This window comes from Haemaphysalis longicornis, unplaced genomic scaffold, assembly GCF_048455015.1.
Source record: "Haemaphysalis longicornis isolate Haplotype H1 unplaced genomic scaffold, Haemaphysalis longicornis Haplotype H1 scaffold_6, whole genome shotgun sequence".
Classification (NCBI taxonomy): Eukaryota; Metazoa; Arthropoda; class Arachnida; order Ixodida; family Ixodidae; genus Haemaphysalis; species Haemaphysalis longicornis.
In genome coordinates, this window is record NW_027526407.1 from 25,210,090 (window position 1) to 25,223,384 (window position 13,295).

At 49.4% G+C, this 13,295-nt stretch overlaps 1 long non-coding RNA gene across 4 annotated transcripts in view; it reads left to right on the forward strand.

The window, feature by feature from the left end:
* The window catches only part of LOC144142333 (uncharacterized), a 142,745-nt gene that overhangs the window by 63,489 nt on the left and 65,961 nt on the right, over positions 1-13,295 (forward strand). For 2 of the 4 annotated variants that reach the window (XR_013316945.1, XR_013316946.1), the window contains one exon: positions 238-366. The exons of the other annotated variants lie outside the window; for them this stretch is intronic. This is a non-coding gene — a long non-coding RNA (uncharacterized LOC144142333). The remainder of the gene's footprint in view (positions 1-237; positions 367-13,295) is intronic. 4 annotated transcript variants of the gene reach the window in all.

The following is a 13,295-nucleotide window of genomic DNA, read 5'->3' on the forward strand; positions in this document are numbered from 1 at the left end:
CGCATCACACCAGGCTTCCCTCGCGGGAAGATGGGCGTAATTTTGAGGGTAACGGCATCTGCCCCGTATTTTTGAAGTCTTACCCAATGCTCAAAGTGCATCGACCTTTGTGAACGGTAACAGAAGAAATCATGACTATTGGGCAAACGTTTTCTAGGGGGGTCTACCTCTTGTGCGCTCCTTGAGCACAAGAAACTCCGATTTCTCCGAAGAAATAAACCGCCTTCATCTTTTCAGATATATTTCCGTGCATTGAACAGGTTTCTGCAGGACGTCCTGCAGGATGCCTGCTGGGCTTTCGGGAGTCCACAAGAGTAGGTTGTCGGCTTAGATGGCATGCCTGAGACCGAGGACGGCATTTAAAAGGTAAGTTACGTTCATCATTACAAATAAAGAGTAATGGCGAGATGTAGCCTTGTAGTCGATGGCGAACCCTTTGCTGGGCTTAAAATTGGTACCTCCGTAGTTTTATAAGTTCTACCGTAGCTGTTTGTGGCGAGAGGAAGTCCCTGGCGTAGTTTAAGGCCACGTTGAGTAGTCTTCTGGGTTTCAAGTATCTGCGGGCGGGACATCACAAGCCTTTTTGACGGCAATAGTGAGAATGCCGCTTGTTTGTGAGGTGCTATGTTTATTGATGACCTCTGCGTTTACTTGTGACAGGATGTTCTGACAGGGCAAGTTGGCGCAGAACCGATACATGGTATCGGAGAGTCCTTTTCGTCCTTTCATTTCTTCGTCTATGTGAGAGCCCCGCCTGGCAAACACCGTGTGTTTCATTAGTTTTCCGAGGCACGAAGTCAAACGTATCCGCCTGAGTGTGGTTATCCCCAAACGTGGTTCTGGGTTTTGGGAGAATGGTGACATGTGCGTGTTTCCATACTGCGGGAAGTCTGCCGCTATTTCGAATAAATTTTATTTTCCCCATGAGATCAACCGTCACCCTGTCGGTGGTATTACGTAACATGTTTTTTCCTGTCTTTTCCCGGCTTGGGGTTTTTTCATGAGCTTGGCCAATGCGGCATCAAGCTCGTCCCTGCTTGAAGGCTGATCAACTTCTCGGTTTTGGTTTCAGCCGTAACGGCTGGGGACGTTTTTTGGCCCTAAAAGTGTGCTTTTCTGCTTGGAGGATGTCTTTCGCAGTGGCTGCAGAGCTGTGAATAAGTCACCCAACTATGTTTCTGGCTGTTGCCTTTGACTGCAAATTGTTTTGAATGACTGACCTCGACATACTGCGCATTCGCAGAGTTCTAAGAGTTCCGTGACAATTGTTATAGAGCTCACTACAATTTTTCTAATTGATTGGTGTATTCTGTCGCTTACTTTGTTGATAGAGCAATGCCGTTGTTGTAATTTGTTGTTGCACGTTTGTTTCTTCTACCTCCGGGTAAGGCATCGCCAAGCGTACCAAAGGTGCAAGATCTGGGGATCCACGTCAGATTATCTGTTGTCTACTGAACTTCTTTCGTGCGTTTTTAACCCATCTTTACTCACTCATCGGCTGGTCCATTTCTCGCGATCAACTAAATAAACTTCGCTGCTTCACACCCTCTTTCCTGAAGGTTTTTTTATTCGTTTTTCTCGCCTTTCCTACTTTAGTGGATTTTCGGATGTGGTGGTCAATGTTTAGATCGCTATTTTATTGCTCACTTCCCAATGCTTTTTCTACCCTCACAAGGTCAATGCGCGGTATTCCCCTCCCAAACACGAGGTCTGTAGTAGTGTCTCTCGGCTCACTGTTGCCGGTTGTCACGTCGCCAAAGACGAATCAGTCTCTTGAAGGAAAAAAAAGTTTATTAGAGTGAACTCGTGCTCCCCTAACAACTTAAAGAGTACACATGCGGCGAAGCAGCAGTCAACAAATTGACGTGCTCAAACGAGCGTCCGCGATTCGAATGCCGCAGCGTCTGCTCTCAGGCTCTTATCTTTAGGCGCGAGTGTATCTGGAACCACCGATTTACATCCAGAACATCGTAGATCAGAGAAGATTATTCTGGGATAGTGAAGTTAGGGCGAAACAGCCTGCTGATCTGAGTGATATAGCCGTGGGGCATAAACATAAAGAATAGAAGACGCGCTTCGGTTCGGACAGAGATAAAACAGCTGGCCACAGCCGGGCAGTAAAAAAAAACAATAAATAAACAAACGCATACATGGTTCGCGGCATTACCCCCTCCCCCTCTCTAAGGGTGCATCAACCCGGTGCTAAAACAAAAGACAATCCAAACAAACAAAAAAAGTCTGTCATCTTGCATAGTAAGGTTTCAAGCGAACCAGGTGGACGACTTCGGGCCGCGTGCGTGGTCGTGACGTTCCGGAATCAACGTAGAGGATCACCTCGTAGGTACGTTTGCAGACACGTCCTCGAATTTGGTAGGGTCCGAAATACCGTCGCAGAAGCTTCTCACTGAGTCCCGGTCATCGCATTGGAGTCCAAAACCCAAACACGATCCCGTCGGTGGTACTCGGCGTCTCGGCGTCGGAGGTTGTAGCGCCCGGCATCCACCACCTGCTGGTCCGTTGTACGAACTCGAGCGAGCTGGCGGACCTCCTCCCCACAATGAAGGTATGCTTGGACGTCGGGGTTGATGTCGTCGTCTGCTACATGCGGAAGCATGGTGTCAAGCATTGTAGTCGGCAGTATTCCTGAGGCAAGATCGAACGGCGTCATCTGCGTAGTTTCCTGGATAGCCGTGTGGTACGCAAACGTAACATGCGGGAGCACTTCGTACCTATTGTTATGTTCAAGGTCGACGTACATTGACAGCATATCTGCGATTGCCGTGTTCAGACGTTCTGTTAGTCCATTCGTTTTGGGGTGGTACGCCGTAGTTCTTCGGGGATCCTTGTTGCTGTAGCGCAAGATTCCTTGCATAAGCTCCGCAGTAAAGGCCGTTCCGCGGTCCGTGATTAGGATTTCATGGGCGCCGTGTCGCAGCACAACTTGGTTTATGAAGAATTTCGCGACTTCTTGTGTAGTCCCCCTCGGAAGAGCGGCGTTCTCTGCGTAGCGAGTCCAGGAGTCTGTCGCTGCGACAATCCACTTGTTCTAGGATTGTGACGTAGGGAACGGCCCCCGAAGGTCCATTCCATTCTGCTGGAAGGGCCTCGATGGGCGGCGATCAGCTGCAGAAGTCCGGCGGTTCTCGTCGGCGGCGTTTTTTGTCGCTAGCAGTCACAGCAGCTCCGGACGTAGTGGGTGACGTGGGATGTGAGCCCGGGCCACCAGTACTTCGCCTTGATTTTACCAATTGTGCGGGCTGTGCCCACATATCCGAAATACGGGTCGTCGTGGCACGCTTCCAAAATTTCGTCACGCAGGTCTGCGGGAATGACAGGAAGATAATTTGTTCTTGTTGAGGGGCTGAAATTCTTCTTCACGAGAACGGAGTTTTTCGGGCCGTATGCTGGTAGGTTGCTATTCCTGGTCCCAGCCACGGTGACGTTGCATCCTTTTAGTAGTCGATTATGACGTGTAAGTCGGGGTCGGCACGCTGCTGGGCGGCTAGGTCGCTCTCTGTCACGACTCCGAAGAACGCTCTGTCTTCATCAGAGTCTTGTGCTGGTGGGTCGACGGGAGCGCGGGACAGGAAATCGGCGTCGGAGCGTTTCCTGCCGGATTTACAGACCATTGCAACATCGAAGTCTTGCAGGCGCAAGCTCCACCGCCCAAGACGGCCTGACGGATACTTCAAATTGGTGAGCCAACACAGCGCATGGCGGTCTGCCAAAATCTTGAACGGTCTACCATACACGTATGGGAGAAAATTTGAAATCGACCATTTAATAGAGAGGCACTCTTTTTCAGACGCTGAGTAATTTTTCTCCTCCTTCGATAGATCACGGTTGGCAAGGGCGATTACTTTTTTGCAACCATTTTGTTTTTGGACGAGGATGGCACCCAAGCATATATAACTGGCGTGGGTGTGCATTCCCGTTTCGGCATCTTCGTCGAAATGAGCGAGGACGGGCGTGCTTTGCAGGTGTTTTTGCAGTTCGCAGAAGGCTTCTTCTTGTTTGTTTTCCAACTAAAAGGGGCGCTATCTTTCGTCAAGCGTGTGAGTGGCTCTGTAATGCGTGCAAAGTGTGCGACAGAGCGCCGGTAGTATGCGCACAGTCCGACAAATCTTCGGATGCCCTTCTTGTCTTTCGGCCTTCGGAAGTTCCAAAATGCTGAAGTTTTCCAGGTCAGGTAGGACTCCCGCGGCTTTGACGACGTGGCCCAAAACCTTCACCTCTTCGTACGCGAAACGGCACTTTTCAGGCTTCAGCGTTAACCCTGACGTACGGATAGCCTGGAATACAGACTACACCCTTGAAAGGTGTTCTTTGAAAGTCCGGGAGAATACCACAACGTCGTCGAGGTATACGAGGCAGGTGTGCCACTACAGGCCAGCCCGAAAAGTGTCCATGAGTCTTTGAAACGTCGGTGGCGCCGTGCAGAGCCCAAACGGCATCACCTTGAACTCCTGTAGGCCATCCGGGGTTATAAATGCGGTCTTCTCACGGTCTATCTCGTCCACGTCAATTTGCCAGTAGCCGGTCTTCAGATCCATCGATGAGGAGTAGTTCGCATGGCAGAGGTGGTCGAGGGCGTCGTAGATTCGTTGCAGGGGGTACACGTCCTTTTTGGTGATTTTGTTCAGTCGCCGGTAGTCAACGCTAAACCATAATGTGCCGTCTTTTTAAATGCAGAGCATTTCTTAGCCTCGCCTCTTCCTGCGTCGGACGGCGTCCACAGCTCCGCGTCCGCAGCAGGTGCGCCTCTCCTGCTTCCCTCCTCTTTCTCAACAGCCGCTGGCGCGCGCATGCGTCGTAGTCAGCCCGTTCGCTCCGTCGCGGTCTCGGCGTAACAGGTGCGTGATAGCAGCGCGGTGGGGCGTGGAAGGGCGCGCGCTGCTTGCGCATGCGCGCTCTCCCCCCCCCCCGTACTGCTCTCCCTCTACTGTGCGCGCTGCAAATATAAAGCGGCCAGCAGTCGCTCGTGCTTCACTTACTGCGTTTCTCCTTCCTTCCTTGGTTGACGCTCGCTCCACTCTAACGCGACTTTACTCTCCTCTCTCTACCCAAAACCAACACCAACGCAACTACGAGCCAACTACCCACCCTAACGCGACTTTACGTGGCGTTAACGACCCCCAATGGTCTGCATTTACTCGTGTTCCCCTCGCGGGAAGGCGCGGGAATTTTTTCTTAAAGACTGCTTATTAGCATAGCCTGCGAACATACATTACACAAAGTTAACTTTTCTCCAGAGCACTGCAGAAGTACCAAAAATAAAACGATCTCGCATTGCTTGATCAATTAACGAACTTTTACTTTCTAACATGTCCCTTTTTCATGCCGGTTCCCGAAATGTCTCATCTATAAATGGTGCATATTTCTTCACGAGTACGACCGGCGAAGCCAGGGGCTTTTCGATGGCTGTATAATGTCGCTGAGGATGTCGTAGACTTGAGTCCGGATGGCTTCCCGCTCGTGTGACGAGACGCAGTACGGTGACTATCGGGTAGGTCGGGCTCCATCTTCGGCTATGATTTGGTGCTTCGCTAGAGGTGTATGACGTAGTTTTGAGTTCGACGAAACACACTGCCTGTAGCTACGCAGTAAAGCCAATAATTTGTTCCGTTCTGCTTGTGGTAAGGCCGGATTCACGTCGAAAGGATTCTGAAGCTTGAAAGTATCTTCGGGTGCATGTTCAAATTCGGCAACCGCGATCACGTTCTTGCTTCTTGCGTTTCTTTGAGGAACGCGATTGAAGTGCCCTTGACTAAATACTGGTACTCGGCGGTGAGATTAGTGATCAAAACGTGGGATTGGCGTTGCTTAAGCACGCAATGCTTATTGCGACAGAGACACCGTGGCCGAAAACCTACCTTTGGTCACCCTCTACGATAGCGTCGACGTCAGCAACCGCATCTTCACAGTAGACGCTGATCGTCTAGCTTGCGCGCGGTAGCAGGGTGACATGATCGTGGGCGATCGTTACAGCAGCACGGTTTTCGGGGTTCGGTACCAGCGGCATACAGTGATCGGAGGAAAATGTTATAGACGTGGCCTGTACATCAATTACTTCACCGTTGTCCTTTAAAAAGTTCATTCCGAGAATTACGTCACGGGGGCAGTTAGGAAAAATATCGAACGCTGCAGGGTACGTTGTGTCGTGTATAGTGACGCGTGATGTGCACGTTCCACTTGGCGTCACGAGATGACCTCATGCTGTGCGTATGTGCGGACCGTCCCATGTGGTCATTCCTTTCTTCAGCTTAGTCGCAAATGGTCCGCTCATTACTGAGTAGTCTGCACCCGTGTCTATGACGGCGGCTACATCAAAGCCGTTGATGGACACCTTGACATCAGATGCCGCTTTCCTCGAGTTCCGGGTGCGTCGAGGCGTCGCATCTCGGCTTGTGCGTGTTGACGGTCGGGCATTGTGCGTCGTCGTTGTCGTCGTCTTCTCAGCGGCAGACTCGGTCATGTCGGGTACGCGTGGCGCCGTGTGGCTGTCGTCGTGTTCGGGAGTCTCGTCAGGGTTAGGTCTGGTCGTCGAGATTAGGGCATGTCGTGAATCACTGTCTTCGGAGCGTCCTTGCGTAGTTGGAGGGTTTCTGTTTTTTCGCCGTAGATCAACTTCACGCCCACAAGTTGCTGGTTTTAGTTTTCCCCTCCTGGGGTGGGGGACTTTCCACGGGCGAAACCAGCATTGCTACGGCGGTTCGGCGATTGGTATGGGTAGGGCGACGGCGAACGGTTGAAACGGGCTGGACCACGGCTGGTGTTGGACAGGTATTTCTCGATCTCAGATCGGCGCTGGCTGGGTCGGGGGCGAGGTGCGTCGACGGAGAACCCCCGCAAACCGAGCCTCTTGTAAAGGGCAGCGGTGGTAGATGTGGTCGGCCTCTCCGCAGTGGTAGCACGGTGGACGATTATCGGGAGTTCGCCATACGTCCGTCTTCCTCGGCGTCTCGTTTCGGACTACGGGGGGCGACAGTGGGCGGCGGCATGGTGGGTCCTCTTTACGAAGTGTTGGAGCAGGGCGGGGTCGACGAACTGCCGCGGAGTAGGACATAGTCTATGATTAGAAACAGCGCAAGAGACAGGACGAGGAAACTCACAAGGACGGGTGCTGACTGACGACTGAATTTTATTGAAAGAAACAACGAAATATATACGCAAAGCAAGAGCACAAGCAGAGCAAAGAAGGCAAACAAAGGTTACAGTCAGATTAATAAACAGAGGTATCACCCTCCGCAACCTCTGTTTAATAATCTTATTGTAACCTTTGTTTGCCTTTCTTGCTCTGCTTGTGCTCTTGCTTTTCGTATATATTTCGTTGTTTCAATAATATTCAGTCGTCAGTCAGCGCCCGTCCTTGTCAGTTTCGACGTCCTGTCTCTTGCGCTGTTTCTAATCATGAATGCTTACCGACTTACCCAGCTTCGCACACTTGTTCAATAGGTAGGACATAGTTTGTGGCTCACGGGTTCTTCGGATGGCGCAGAAGTTCCCAACGCTTGTGGCCCTTCTTCCCTAATCATGTCGGTAAGGGAACCGATGTGGGGCTTCGGTGGCGTGGGGAGAAGTTTCGGCAGCTCCTCTCTCACTACTGCGCCGATGGTCTCTAGTACGCAATTAGCCGAAATCCGCATGGTGTCGACGTAGGTCTCATTGACCGGCCAACAAAGTTGCGGTCATACTGCTCAGCACGCATTTGGAGTGCCTTCTCAATTGTGCTGGCTTCAGTGACGAATTGGGCAAGGGTTGTGGGCGGTTTGCGGACAAGTCCAGGAAACAGTTCCTCCATGGCACTGCGCATCAAGAAGCATAACTTCTTTTCGTTCGTCATTTCGGGGTCCCTGCGGTGAAATAGTTGCGTCATCTCCTCAATGAAGATCACAACCCCAAGATCACAAAGCCTGTGGTTTCGTAAAAAATATCTGTTCCTTGTAGTTGCCCTCACGCCAAACGACACCTTAAGAAACACGGTCAAATACACCTTGATGGCGAGGCCATGACACTAATCCCCAGCATCAAGATCCTGGGCCTATATTTTCAGGGCAACACCAAGAGGGAGGTATCCTTGCCCCGCCTCAAACACAGCATCAATCAAATCATGCAAATGATCAGGAAAGTTGCCACAAAGAAGCCAGGCCTCAAGAAGCCAAGCTTTTGTCCTCTCGAGAATCACTTACATCAACCATTCTTAACTAAGTTTCCTTTTACACCCTCTTTCCGGAAATAAGTATTTTGAAGTCCTCACGTTTTTAACCAGTTTAGCCCTGGCCAATCCCCCCTTGTGGGTACGTGCCAAAATATTTGAGGACATCATCATCATCATCAACCCCTGTCTTCTCGGCAAGGAGGATATAAAGATGCTTTATATAATGATTAGAAATGCCGTTGAGCAATCCATTGGTTTTGCCATGAGTGTGTCCACTGAGAGGCTGCTTAGCACGGGGCTCTACAACACGGTGGAAGAGATGATCAAGGGCCATCTTTCTATCCAGAAGCTCCGAATGAGCAGAACTGCGGTGGGTCGCCGCATCCTTCACCACATTGGCTGGGCCTGGCCGAATATCACTTGGCGTGATGTACTCCTGGACTTTTGGCGACAAAAACCTCATATGCTCCCGTTGCCTAGAAATATGAATCCTTAACACGACTAGGGTCGGTGACAAGCACGGGATCAAGTGCTGAACACCACCCTCGGTGGGGATCGCGCAGTTATGTAAGCAGACGGCTCCCAACATCGAGGGAAGCAGTACGCCAACATCGTGGCTACCTCCAAAAACAACCTCCTTGCTTGTGCCTCACTCTAGGCCGAAAACATGTCGGCAGCCGAAGAGGCAGCCATCGCCTTGGCAATCACTCAACCAGGGGTTTTCAGGGATAAATTGGTCGCAGTTGGCACAGGACCGGGGCAATTGGGGAATAATGGGAGAGGCCTTTGCCCTTCAGTGGGCATAGATAGGCTGGTGATGACGATGATGATGATATTACCCCATGCTACGAGAGGAGCCCTCAACTTGTCCCTTACAAGAATCTTAAGCCCGTCGGTACCTTTGAGGACCATACGAGAGAGCTCGTCTGTCTGCGAAGTTGTCGCCGGCTGTACTGTAGGTGTGGGAGATTTTTCTTCGGGGTATTTTTTTCAACGAGCTAGTGCCGCATCCTCTGTCCAATTACCTGCTGGTCGTTGATAAGCACTACAGTCAAATCCCGTTATTGCGAACCTCAGAATAACGATTTTTTCAGATTACCCAACATTTTCAAAATCCCCTACAAAACCCCCTTAATTTCTATGTAAAAAACTTAGCACTAAGAACCTCAGAATAAAGTATCGAATTTTATCATCGTAATATAAAACAACACTTCAAAATAACGAATTCCGAGTGTACAAAATTACTCGTGTTGGTGGGAACGACGACTAATAGTGGGCATGTACAACTATCATCATCAGCATACAAAATGCGCGTTAGCTCTGTCGCCATCACCTGCGCCTATGGGGTCTTCGGCTATGCGAGCCAGTGGTGGCGAGAAGACAGTGAAGAATGCGGTGCATTGAATGAAGTCACAGAAAATCTCGCCGTGGACGCTGCCGTCACCTTTGAAGATTACGCGCACTGCGACGATGAAGCATGCACGTGTGCTGAAGTGATCACTGCAGACATGTCACCACCGTTCGTCGTGATGACGGAACCAGCGACGAGGACGCCGAGAGCGATGACAATGACGCTGAGACAGGGCCCGCCAGCCAAGGCCAAGAAGTCGTGTCTAACACCTATGTTTTGCAGTGCGTAGCAAAAATGCGCACTTTTCTTAGCAGGTGCAGCAATGCTACCGAGGCAGTAAACAAGGACGTGGACAGCTTCGAATCGTTCGTCTTGCAGTAGTTGAGTGGCACACTTCAGGCAAACATAGCCGATTTGTTCGAATAAACCGGCATCCATACCCGTTTTAGAGGCTACGTGATTGTTCAGGTGTTCCCAGTAAAGGTAAATGAATTCTTTTGTTACGATCGAAAATTTTACGGCGCGTTTTTTCTTCTTTCACTGTAACAATTACTCAAAATTATGAACTATTTTGAGCGGTCCCTCGAAATTCGTTCGTTGCATTGATATTTGACTGTACGAGGAAAGGATGAAAGTGAGACCCTTGCCTTCAGGTTGTAGGCGTATCATAACCTCTCAAGTTGAAGCTTTTCGATAGGTTTCCTGCGGAGCGAGAATGTCCGGATCCTCTTTCTCACTGAAATGCCTTAAATATTGTACTTCAGTCTCATGTTCCTATAATTTAAAGGGACACTGAAGTCATTTGTAAACATTGCGGGATTACTAGCGCAAATTGTAGTCCGGGGACTATATGCCATGTTTTAACCACTCTGAGTGAGTTTACGCGAATTTAGTTAGTAGAAAAATCACGTCTAAAATGCTCTTCTCCTCTGTGCATCCTGGCCCATTTTCTGTGGAATTTTCGTGTGACGTCAGGGGGAATTGACTTGGCTTGACTGCTCAACCGCACGGCTCGGCGACCTTGCGACAGATTTACTTGGCCCAGCGTTTATTCCACCGGCCACCGATGGGTCGTCACAATTCGTTCGGTCAGTTGAAAGTAAGCTATGACACATCTGTGAATGGAAGAATGTGCGTTTGTTTAGTTTGTTAGTTTGTACACTGTATCGAGTCCGAAGTCAACGTCGCTCCATACAAGCGCTTCACAAGCGCACACGCGACACTTCGCTGACTGGTACGCAAGTAGAAAAATCTAAGACCACTTGGAGGCGGGAGAAGAGTCAGCGAAGTCAATATACCGTACTTACATAGCGATCGCACTCACGTAATGATCACACCCCTGAAGTTCGTCGTTAAAATACGACCTTTTTTAATTTCCAGCGCAATGATTGCACCCTGAACTTGCCGCAGCCATACGGCATATGCCTGCCAGGATTGATAACGATGGTCATGCTTACCCTAGTTTCCTCCTATTTCTAAGCGGACATGGCTACGTTATTGCCGCGGACTTGATTATATTAGCGATATCGGCAAGCATGAGTTCATTATTCGTGCGGAAGAAACTCTCACTCAATGCACATAGTGTAATCACAAGACACAAGAAACGCCCTCTGCTTGCTGCGTCAGCAGGCGTGTCATGATGTCCCACTCTCTTACAGCAGCAGCCACTTATTGGTCGACCTGTTCTCACCTCGCAGCAAAGTCGTTCCGGCGCGTTCCGCGATTCCGTAATTCCGGCGCGTTGCGTGATGAAAACACTGCATTTTGCGTTACTCGGTGGTCATTCGGTGGTCGGTGGAGTTTTTATTATGTTTTTATTGGTTGTGTTTATTATGTTCATGTCACGTATCGTAAAAATTCTGACCTGCACCTGCGTTTTCTGCGCTCAAACTTTTTTGGCGAAAATTTTAAGTCGCGTAATGATCTCACCCGATAATTTGCATCATATTTTAGAAAAAAAGTGCGATCATTGAGGGAGTAAATACGGTAGGTACTAACGAAATAAAATAATCCGGTAACGTTACCGTACAGCGTAAAACAAGGGAGCAGGAAGCACTTTTTTTGGCTGGGCGAACAAGCACAGCGGTGAGCAGCATGACTACGCATGTTCTAACGATTTCCCGTATAAGAAACGAAATTGCTAGACGTGAGATATGATGGGAATTTCGGGGACGCTTACTGCATGAGCGCTATCCAACAAATAGGCACGTAAGCTGCTTGAAATTGAATACTATTGATTGATTTTTTAGGGTTTAACGCGCCGACGCAACGCAGGCGATGAGGCGCGCCGTAGTGGAGGGCTCCGGATTAATTTTGCCCACCTGGGAATCTTTAACGTGCGCCGAAATCTCGTACACACGGGCGTTTTTGCTTTTCGCCTCCATCAGAAAAGCGGCCGCCGCGGCCGGGAATCGAACCCGCGACCTCGTGCTCAGCAGCGCAACGCCTTAGCCACTGAGCCACCGCGGCGGGTTGAAATTGAATACTAAATAAAACGGTAAATTGGATAAAGCTCATTTCCAACCACGGCACCACTGGCCCGTGGCCGAGTGGTCTGGAGCGCAAGCTATGTTGTTTTGCAAGTTGAAAGTTTAAATCCCCGAGGTTACATTCCTTTTTTTTAAGTTGACTCGCTTTAGTCTGATGTTATCTATATCGAGTTCACCAATTTTGGGCCGTAACGTTCACTGTACCACGAACAAGTTCGCAGAACGCGGCCATAGTTACCCTGACGCGCTAGCGAGTTAGCGTTGACGTGCTGTTGCCATAAGTACCGACTGCTTGCGGGCATTGGGCATAGGCCAGAATCAGCATACCGTTGCCCTGGTGCGAACGCGCGTTTTACGATAAAGGCATGAGTGAGGCAAGCTCCGAATATGCGGGAAAAGCGCATGGCATTTGAGCGTCTGTGGTGACGCGGAGGACGTTGACCAACTGCGTTGGCCTCGACTAGTGATCGCTACAATTCCAAGTCGTCCTTGGAGGCTTAGCTTAGGCATGTTACAGCAGACAACAAGGCAGAAGCGTGGTATGACGATTATTGAGGTATCGAGAATGCCCATCCAACGATAACGTCTGATGTCAAGCATGTAGTTTTACAGAAGCGAAACGGAAACTTGTTTGAATGCTAATCTTGGACATCGTCCAATTCCGGTGCACCTCCTCCCGACGTCAGCACGTTTAGTTGGTGCGCCCACCACAGAGCGCGCATGTTAGGGTTTCTTATTTCGGGCTTTATAAAATATTTACCGACTTATCAACCAGATCAACGATTTAAGGTGTGTTAATTTGAGCCAGTCTATTCAGTGGAAGCAAAAATTTGAAATTGACAAATTAACTTCAGTGTTCCTTTATTGGCACAATATAAGTTTAAATTGATGCTTTGATTTGTTTCTGTTTGTTAAGGGAGCAGTCACTCATCATTTTCAAGCTTCATTCAAGTCCTCGCTGCTCATCCCAGGTAGTTCGGCTTTTTTGCAAAGTTTGTCTCTTTATCCGGTAACGGTAACCCTTTCTTCTAGTTACGATATCTCTGTCGCTATTGCTGCCATAGGTTCCCGTATTGTCGTTCACGTTCACTGTGTTTGCTTCAGGGAATAGCTTATGTTCTTTATCTGTGTTCTGATACTTTAAAGTTTACAGGACCACCTGCTGAAATTCGAGCATATAATGCTACGCTTAGGCGTGATCTCATTCCTTCTGTCGATTTTTTTATATTGTTTGGGTGGTTCTAATGCGATTTTTATTATCTCTCATTATCTCGTCTATGTACGTCTTAGTCGTAAG